We start from the raw sequence: 9,918 nt of genomic DNA on the forward strand, positions 1-9,918 counted from the left end.
TGTTCAACAAGTAAAGAAAGTTTCAACTGGGACAAGCCACACTGCTGGTGGTGTTCAGCAGCCACATGTGGCAAGTACGTGGGACTGTACTGCTCTCACCAAAATGGTGACTTTTTTGCACACTTCATTTCCATCCTGTCATCATGCAAAGACTTTGTTCATTTTACAGACAAGGCTTATGGAGAAAAATGACCTGCATGAATTTATGAAATCAATGTGTCAATGACATTTTACACCTTGGCATTCAAACAATAACAGTTGACTAAAATACAAATCCCCATATTGACAGCTGTTGGTGCTTGAATTACGAGCTTTAATGTGTTTTAAACACAGGAGTCAAGTATCACATTCTCCTTACACTTTGAAACACTTGCACTTGTACATCTGACAGAAATGTGCCTGCATTCTAGCCGGGTCACTAAGGGTACAAACATTCTCATGTTTAGGACATGCTATATAATTGAAATTTTTAACTGGTTAATAAAAATACATTGGCCACTTTCATTAATGTTTTTGCTGGTGTATTTCTTATCGATTGATTTCAGAAGAAAAGACTTTGTATTATGCCATCATGCATTCATACATTTCTCCACTTCTAATAGCTAAGTTACTGGCAAACAAAGATTTTACATTTTCAGTGGATTTTTCTTTTCTCAAGAGACAAAGGATTTACATTTAGAACCATTATTTGAAATTCTACACTGTTATATTTCATTATGAGACTAAAATTAACAACATTTACAGAAAGAAGTTTAGCAAACTTATTTGCTAAACTTTTACAAATTTACAAAAGTTTTACATGTCTGGCATTCCTTAACTCTAAAATCCACTTTTAGAAATTTATTCTGAAAGAATACTCAGAAATGTTGACAAAAATATTCATCAAGGCATCATTTATTAATGAATAAAAACACCAACTTCAATTTCCAAAGGGAATATGATTCAATATATATGATAATTCATAGACATTAAATTTTATGTTTACAGAAATTAATTGGTGTGAGAAAATGCCTACAGTATACTACTAAATGAAGAAAGTATGTTTATATAAGCAGAAGAAATTCAACCGTGGAATCATACTCTCAGGAGTAAAATAAGAGCCTAGTATCAATTCTGAAAGGGAAAGGCATGGTGCACTATAATGGAAGGTAGGGGAGGTCACACCTACAGATATCACAGGAGCCTCCTACTCCATCTTAGGGTTGGTAGTTCCAAGAACAATAATAAATCCTATGTGCATAGAGTGCGTCAGTTTCAGTTTTCAAATTTGAGTCTTGAACCAAAAACTTCAAAATTTTAAATGCCAATTTGTCATAACATAAATTCATAAATCTTCAACCATTTTCAATTCAGCTTTCTATATAATTCTGAGTAAAATCCCCACATACAAAATAGACATATAACAAAAAAGTAGGGCCTGGAACAGTGACATTAGTCCTTCCTCAATTGTCACCAACAATGGTTCTTAAATATATTATTAAAAAATATTACACACCATAAATGTTTAATTTTTTAAAAATTCATGGACATTTAAAAATATTATTGGAAATGTTTTTTAAAATTGAAAATGAAGTTTGCAATCAATTCTTGATGATGAATTTCTGCCTTGTAGCAAAACAAAGAATTTCAAAGGATTAGTAAGGACTCATTTGAATGGGGCAAGGACTCAGTAATGAGAAATTATCCTTTCAACCTCTTTGAGAAGAATACATCAATCTTATAAATCAAAAGCTGCTTCCATACATATGTTGAGATTAAAATTTTGCTCATAGTGAAGCCTAACTTGATATGCACTCTTGAAACAAAGGTCTAGGTCTCAGCAAATCACAAGCCAGATGTTCTTTCTGTGTTCAAATAAGACAAATGTGAGCTATAACCAGTCAAGTTGTCTGTATTTCATTTCTGTTTTGTGTGCTCACTTCCTCTTCTATGATGATAAAAATAGCCATCCTATGTAGTAAGCCAAAGAATTCTGAACTATTTTTGGTCCAGGCTACCAGCTGATTCTAGAGTCACAAAGCCAATCGAGATCTGCAAAACTAGCTTTGCTGTAACGTTGACTTCATATAAAACACTTTACCTCTTATCATAGTAGAAAAACATGTGACGTGATGGATCACGTGAAAGAAGCAGACCTCCCAAAAACAAAACAGAGAGGAAGTAAAACACCTGAAGAAATTACTGCCGTACTTTTCTTTCCCCTAATTCCCAAGCACAAAACCTCACCATAGTTTAATACCTTATTTCTTCATTATATTTCACTATTTTATTACAAATCATATTTTTTAACTAAGGTAGTCACAATATTTGCCATATTTCATTTATTCTCTCAAATTTGAAAAATCAATTCGCTGCTCTACTTTTTTAGAGTTCTTAAATAGACAGCTCTTAAGCACTGTCCTCTGAGGATGCTCTGATCTTCTACATTCACTTAGAGAGAGAAACCCAACAGGCTGGCTTTCTATATTGTCCTTGCTACTTTTCTTCAGCTGATTAGACTCAAGGCAAATCTATATGCAGCTGTCTTTCAGAGGAAGAAGAAAAGAGAGGCAGAAATGTGCAGTCCCTCTACAGACTTTGCACAGATCTTTGTTTCGAGTTCCATGCTCCAAAGAACAGTATCAGCAGCACAACATTAGGATGCCCTTGAAAAGAAAATTCCTATTTGATTCATTTATTTTAAAAAATTTAGAATTCATGTCCAGACAGTGGCAAAGTGAAAGAGCAGTATGTTATTTTCATCACCACTGAGACCAAATGCCCAATAAGAAGCAACTTAAAGGAGCAGAATTTATTTTGCCCCCCAGCTCAAAAAATACAGTCCACCATACCTGGAGAAGGTATGATGGGACCATACAACAACTTCTGCCACACTTCTCAGTGAACCATGAAGTAGAGTGTGGTGAGGCAGTGGAAAAACCTCCCTCTTCCACCATAATGATCCCCTGAACGATACTTAAAGCATTTTAGGTGTTGTACAACTTCCTGAGGACACTTGAAAAAATATCTATTCATCAATTCTAACTTCATAAACTAGTGAGTTTATTGGGTTTACTTCCAATATGGGTGAGAGGTTTCCTACCTACAGAATCATGGATGACTCAAAGGTAACTACATCATAATAAAGCACATCATAGTGAGACAGTCTAGGAGTCGTGATGGGTTCCTTCTTCTCTGCCAGTTAAAGAATTAAAAGACAGAAAAACCTCCAGTGCAACAGGTAGTAGCAGAAAAGTCTCCAGCACTGCAGACAGCAGGAGACAGAATCAGCATTTGAAGAAAGGCTTTTTTTGGCGGCGGCGGGGGGGGGGGGGGGGGGGGTGGGGGGGGGGGGGGGGGGGGGGGGGGGGGGGGGGGGGGGTGGTGGGGGTGGGGTGGGGGGGGGTGAGGAAACACAACATGCAGTAGACACAGAGAAAAGACGCTCTGCAAAGCAGAGGTGGACTTTAGAAGTCAAAAAATCCAGTCTCTTCTCCAGGGCTGGGTGTTGTTTTTGTTTGTTTGTTTTTAAGTCTCCAAAAACTTTTCCTCCCCTAATTTAGGGCTTGTCAGTTGGAGGAAAGATAGGATGACATATTGGCCTACAATTGTTGTGTAACCTATCCTGCTCAGGCCTGGAACTTGTTGACCTAGTCCATCAGCAGAGGGCCTGCCTGTGGGAAACAAAAGCCTACAAGACCTTTGTGTTAAATGTTAGGCTTTTGTCTCAGGTCAGGTAGGTGAGGAGCTGGCTATTTTGAAAGTACACCATTTATTACTTAGCCATGGCCACTCTACCTATTTGCCTACCAGGGAACCTGTCTAAGGACTAGTCTCTCACTAGGAAGGGTAACAACTCATAAAATCAGCATTGCAGGAGATCCCTGTTAGTCAAAGACTCTTCTCTTTGACTGTTTATATAACCTAGTAGAGGGGTCTTATGAATTTTGTAACTTTCAGAAACATCCTGCCCTTGTAAATTTCATTTACTTCCTGAGTCCTGCATGTTTTATTTACTTTCCAAGTCCTAGGATCCTCCACTTAGGCCTGAATGTTTCAATTCAGAGGAAATAGCTTACAACACTAGTGTTTGGCTAGTCCACAGCTCCAAACTCTTCTCTCACACAAGTTAAGTCCTAAATGCTTAAGAACTACATGGTCATATTTCTCTCAGCAAAGCAAGTATCCTACTTCTTAGTAGCAATTTTATGTAAGTTATGTTTCATATCATTGTGCTCAAATAAAGGCAAGAAACAATTTAAAGGAAGAGAGTTTGTGTTGCTTCATATTCAGCAAAAACAGTCCCTCGAGGTTGGGAACAGGGTCCCTGGTAGAAGGAGGTAACAACTTACTCTCCTTTGAGTGGACAATGAACAAAAGTCAGAAAAGGAGCAGGATCAATCTTTAAACATAAAGACGACTCCTCCCCATACACCTACTTCCTGTAGCTAGGCCTACCTATAACTTCCTACAACAGTGCCACAATCTGCTGACCATGTGTTCAAACACATGGGCTTACAGAGGGCATTTTACATCCAAATGACAATGCAAAGGATATTTGAAGGAGAGAATCAATTTTTCCATAATAGGATGCAAAAAACAAAACAAAACAAAACAAAACAATTTTAAAACATAAAGAAACGAAGGAGGAGATACATAATCCAATGATAAGAGTTGCTCATAGACCTGCTGCAGCTACTGGAGCCATGAACTCTGCCATGTATACTTAGAGTAAGAATGTCTCTGCTCCACTAATCACTCAAACTTATCAGATACTTGGGAGCTGGTGCCTCCAACTATAAAATGGAGACTAAAAACCCTTCTCCTGGTTTGTAAAAAAAAATGAAATGACATAAATACATTAGTGACAGTCATGGTGCTGGCTTCTGGCTGGTAAATTACTTTCTAAATGGGTGTGGAAAATAAAGCTTAAAACACAGGCTCCAAAGACATCTTTGATTGCTAATCTTGGATTCTGGGATATGCTCCTTTTTTTTTTCTCTTAGCCTTTCTTTGCAATGCTGTAATATGAGTCTTGGACAAACAGTTTGTACCTCCAAAGGTAGTTGTTATGATTGAATAATATATGGGCATAATCACTCAGATCACTGCCAGGCAGTGAATTATTAAATAAAACTTAGAGATCTTTTTCAAAACACAATCATTTATTCATCTCTGTCAATGATACAAGGAGAACATAGTGGTGACAAACAATTGTGTTCTCTTCCTATAACTGTGTGTGAAACAGTTTCCCTAAACAGCTGTGTTCTCTTCCTATAACCGTGTGTATGAAACAGTTTCCTAAACACCTGTGTTCTAGGAATTAAAACAGGGAAATGAGATGAGGAATTATACACTCAGAAAATGTTTCCAAAGAGCTGAAGTTTGAGGCAAGACTTAACATAAATAAATAAATAAATAAATAAATAAATAAATAAATAAATAAATAATAAGCTCCACAAAGCATAGAGAAAAACCCTTTTAGTAAAAAAACAGTTTATGAGAAGACCCTAAGGTGACAATGTGCTTAGACTATTCAGTTATGAATCATGTTATGAAGTTAGTGACACCTGCATAAAGACCGTAGATTCAATCCGACTATAATCAAAAGATTTATTGATTAGTTGTTAGCAAGACAAAAGTCTTAAAATCTAATCTCAGGCATGTTGTGAAGGAGGGGAATAGGAAGGGGTTTTGTAGAGGCAAAAACCACAAGAAGACATTTAATAACTAAGCAAGCAAGTTCTATCAAGTTTAAGTAGTTAAGTATAATACTTCTCAGTGATGACTCTCAATATTATTTGTCTAAATTCCCCATAATAAGACAAAGGCTAATAGTAGATTAAAAATCAGAATCCATCTTTCTGCTATATCCAAGAAACACAACTCTTTGTCAAAGACAGACATCAATTCAAAGTAAAATGATGAAAAATGTATTGTAAGAAAATGATAAGAATAAGCAAGCAGGTACAGCAATTTTAATGTCTGGTAAATTTTACTTCAAGCCAAAACTAACAAGAAAATGTAACGAAGATCCCGATATTGGTGAAATTATTAAGGCTACTCCACATAATTAAAAGGGAGGTTTATTTTGTGGGGTAACTTACAAGTGAAGGGATAGGCTACAGGGTCTGGGAAAGGTGTAGTGCAGTCCAGCGATGTTCTCTGGAGAACTCTGTTTGATCTAGCTCCAGAGTCCAAGGTCCAGGAACCAAGAGAGCCAATGCATCCAGATCTCAGGTCTTCAACCTCCTCTCTCAGCCACACCTTGTAGGTGTGACCATTACTGAAGCTCAGTGGGGGTTGGAACTTCCCGGTCAAAGCTGGAATGGCTACCCACTACATCCCTACATACTCTTCAAAGGAAAATTCCACCAAGAGACTATTACCATTCTAAACACTTATGCAACAAACATAAGGACACCCAAGTTCATAAAAGAAACATTACTACAGCTAAAATTACATATTGACCTTCACACAGTGATGGTATGTAGTAAGCATTCTTTTCAGACTATCTTTGGATCACCAGTCCCAAATAACAACACAGAGACTTTTTATTAATTATGAAAGTTCGGCCTTTAGCTTAGGCTTGTCTCAACTACCTCTTATAACTTAAATTAGCCCATTTATATTAATCTATGTTCTGTAATGTGATGTTACCTCTTTTCCATCTTGTACCTCCTGTTTCCTCTCTGTGTCTTGCTAATGACTCCACCTTTCTTCTTCCCAGAGTTTTCTCTCTGCCCAGAAGTTCTGCCTAGCTATTGGTCATTCATTCAGTTATTTATTACACAAATTATAACAACACATCTTCACACAGTATACAAATATTCCTCAAAAATAGTGAATGACTTCAATATACTACTTTCATCTCTAGACAGGTCATCTGGACAAAAACTAAACAAAGGAATGGTCGTGTTAAATAATATCATAAGCCAAATGAACCTAGTGGATATCTATAAAACATTTTACATAAATATGAAAGAAGATAACTTTCTCCACATAGACTCATAGAACTTTCTCTAAATTGGCCGTATACTTGAACACAAAACAGATCGCAACAGATATATGAAAACTGAAATAATATCCTGCATCCTCTCTGGTCATTGGATAACATCAACAACAAAAAGAACAGAAAGTACAACCTCATGGGAACTGAACAACTACTGAACTCAGAGACTAGGGTAGCATAAATAGGGTCTTGTGTGTCTACACCAGCTAGGGTCCTAGAGCTTAAATGAGAAGTGGACACATGTCCCCATTCCTATCCCTGAAGCTATATCAAACTAATAACTACTTACAAATGAAATTTTACTTTTCTCCAAGAGAGTCTCACTGGGAAAACAAACTACTCTTGAGGATGGGATGCATGCCCAGCCATCGGTTGCCATCAGAAAACAAACTCAATAGGATATCTGCAGGTTCCTTGTCTCATAATGATTTGCCCACTACGTTTGTTATTTTGGAGTATTTTTATGTTTAGTTATATACTTTTTCTCTCTTTTTACCTTATAGGTCCTTTGGTTTTATATTATGACTTCCATTTTAGTATTTTTATGGGATTCCTGAGTGTGCAAACAGGTGGGTCTCTGCATCTGTATCTGCTTTTTGTGCCTTTTCTTAGGCTCTTTTCCTTCTATTGCTGTTGTCTTATTTCAATATGCTAGTTTTTGTTTTATCTTATTTTATTATTATCCATCACAAGCCTGTTTGTTTTCTAATGAGAAAAGTAAAGGGGATGGGTCTGGGTGACGGGGGAGGTGGGGAACAACTAGAAGGAGTAGGCAGAGGGGAAGATGTAATCAGGATATATTTAATATATTATATGAGAAAAAACTATTTTCAATAAAAGGAAAATGGAATTTCTCTTTCAAAATCTTTTCCTTAATGCTCAGAGTCTATGTTAAAGAGAAAGTGGAAATATTATAAGAACAAGAGGTAGAGACGATAGGATGGATACACATATGAACTCACAGCCTGCACAAGACAACGTTGAACCAGACAAAATAGTAGAACTGAGAAGAGGAAGTGGACAGAAAATCTAATGTATTAGTAAGAATTGAAACTCAATGAAAAAGGAAAAATCAGTTTTCTCCAGTGGAGTCTAACTAAACATATTAACCACAATTCAGAACAGATACCATGCCCAGGAGTAGTTGGTCAACACAAAATGAACTCAATGGTATTTTTGTAGACATTTGTCTCATTTTGCTTTGTTCATGCATTTTCAGTCTTTTGCTTATTTTGATTTCCATTTTAGTATTTTTTGTGTGGAATTTTGTGTATGTTGGTTTGTTATTCATTTTTGTTTGTCTGTTGATTTTAAAGAGAGGAAGAGAACATACTGTTGGGTGGTTAGGGAGGTGGGACAGATCCAAGAGAAAATGGAGGAAGGAGAAAACATGATTAAAATATATTTTTATATTAAAAATGTAAGAAATGGGTGAAGAAGATCAATGAATCCAGAGCTGCATGGACCAAAGGAAGAAAATAATATTTTCTTATTACTAAATCTGGGTTTCATTTGTACAGAATCATCTACATTGCTTTGTGTTAAATAGTGGCCAGAGAAAAACAGGAGTGGAAGCAGAAATCTCTCACAAGAAATAATAATTGCATCACAATCACAGATGACTGGACATAATTGTTATCAATATATCTCCAGTTTACCCTGGGCTTAATGCCAGGAGCAGTTTCAGTTCTCATGATACCAAAAGAGAAGAATTCAGATAGGACACAGCAGTAGAGCAGGCTTAATTATAGCAAGCAATGAAACAAGAATACATCCTTTAGAATCAGATGGGTTAAGAAGTGCAACAATGGGCCAATTCTAGAAGGCATGGGTCTAATATTTTTCTTCTCCCCATTATTTCCTCTCTTCTTTTTCCCTTGTGGGCATTTTCCAAGATAGAAGTGTGTTTTCTTAAAAGCAGCTAATTACATCCAGAGTCAAGAGCAGAGATAGACTGAATGACAGATCCCTTGCTGTTGGAATGGTGCCACCCACAATCATCAAGTCTTCACACACCAATTAGTACATTCAATACAATATTCCACAGACATTCTCACAGACCAACATTGTGGGATGACTCAGCCCCAATAGGCCTGAGGGCTAGCTGGCCCAAACCAGTAATAACGTATTTCTGGAAAGCCAACCTGGATCTACCTGAGGACATTTGCAACAGCAACTGATACATGATCTGAGATGAGCTGGACCAATGAGAGGCAGCCATATCACACCAGGAGATGCATATTCATCAGACCTTCCCATGGGGCAGGGTGGAGGGTATATAAGGCTTGCCTCTTCCTGAATAAACAGCTTGCTGTTTCAACTTCCTCCCAGAGTCTGTGTAGATGACTCTGTGCCTATTTGCCCCTCCCCAAAAGGGAACAGCACAGGAACCTGCCACACAATGTGATATAGACAATTCCTCATTGAAAGTTTACAATTAAACTAACACTCACAGTTGCCCACCAAAACTAAATGTTAAGTTCCTGTTTATGAACTATACATTGTGGTGGCTAAACATAGAGACATCACCCTGGAATTGGTCTAAAAATCTTCCTTCAAGTTAACTACCTTTCATAGTTCAGGATGATGCTGTGTAGGATACTCAGAGAGGAAAGCTATCAACAATTTAATCCACTTGAGAATCACCCAACAAATTTGATCCAGTTGTAAATCATGGGAGCTTCAATACCAGCCTGCCAGACAAGATGTGCTCAGAGGTGCTATCAGGGATGCGATCTGTTTTGCTTCTTATTATCCACTCATTCTTTACTTTTTATCCCAGAGTTGACCTTCCAGGAAAAAGGTATTCTTTTCTTCGAAGTTTATTCTATATAGAATTAATTCTAAGTAGATGTATAAGATACAAGAATATATATAGGTACTTAAGTATTTCTAATACAGAAAAGTTCACCAGGGGGAAGGACAGC

This window comes from Peromyscus leucopus, chromosome 2 (assembly GCF_004664715.2).
Source record: "Peromyscus leucopus breed LL Stock chromosome 2, UCI_PerLeu_2.1, whole genome shotgun sequence".
Taxonomy (NCBI): domain Eukaryota; kingdom Metazoa; phylum Chordata; class Mammalia; order Rodentia; family Cricetidae; genus Peromyscus; species Peromyscus leucopus.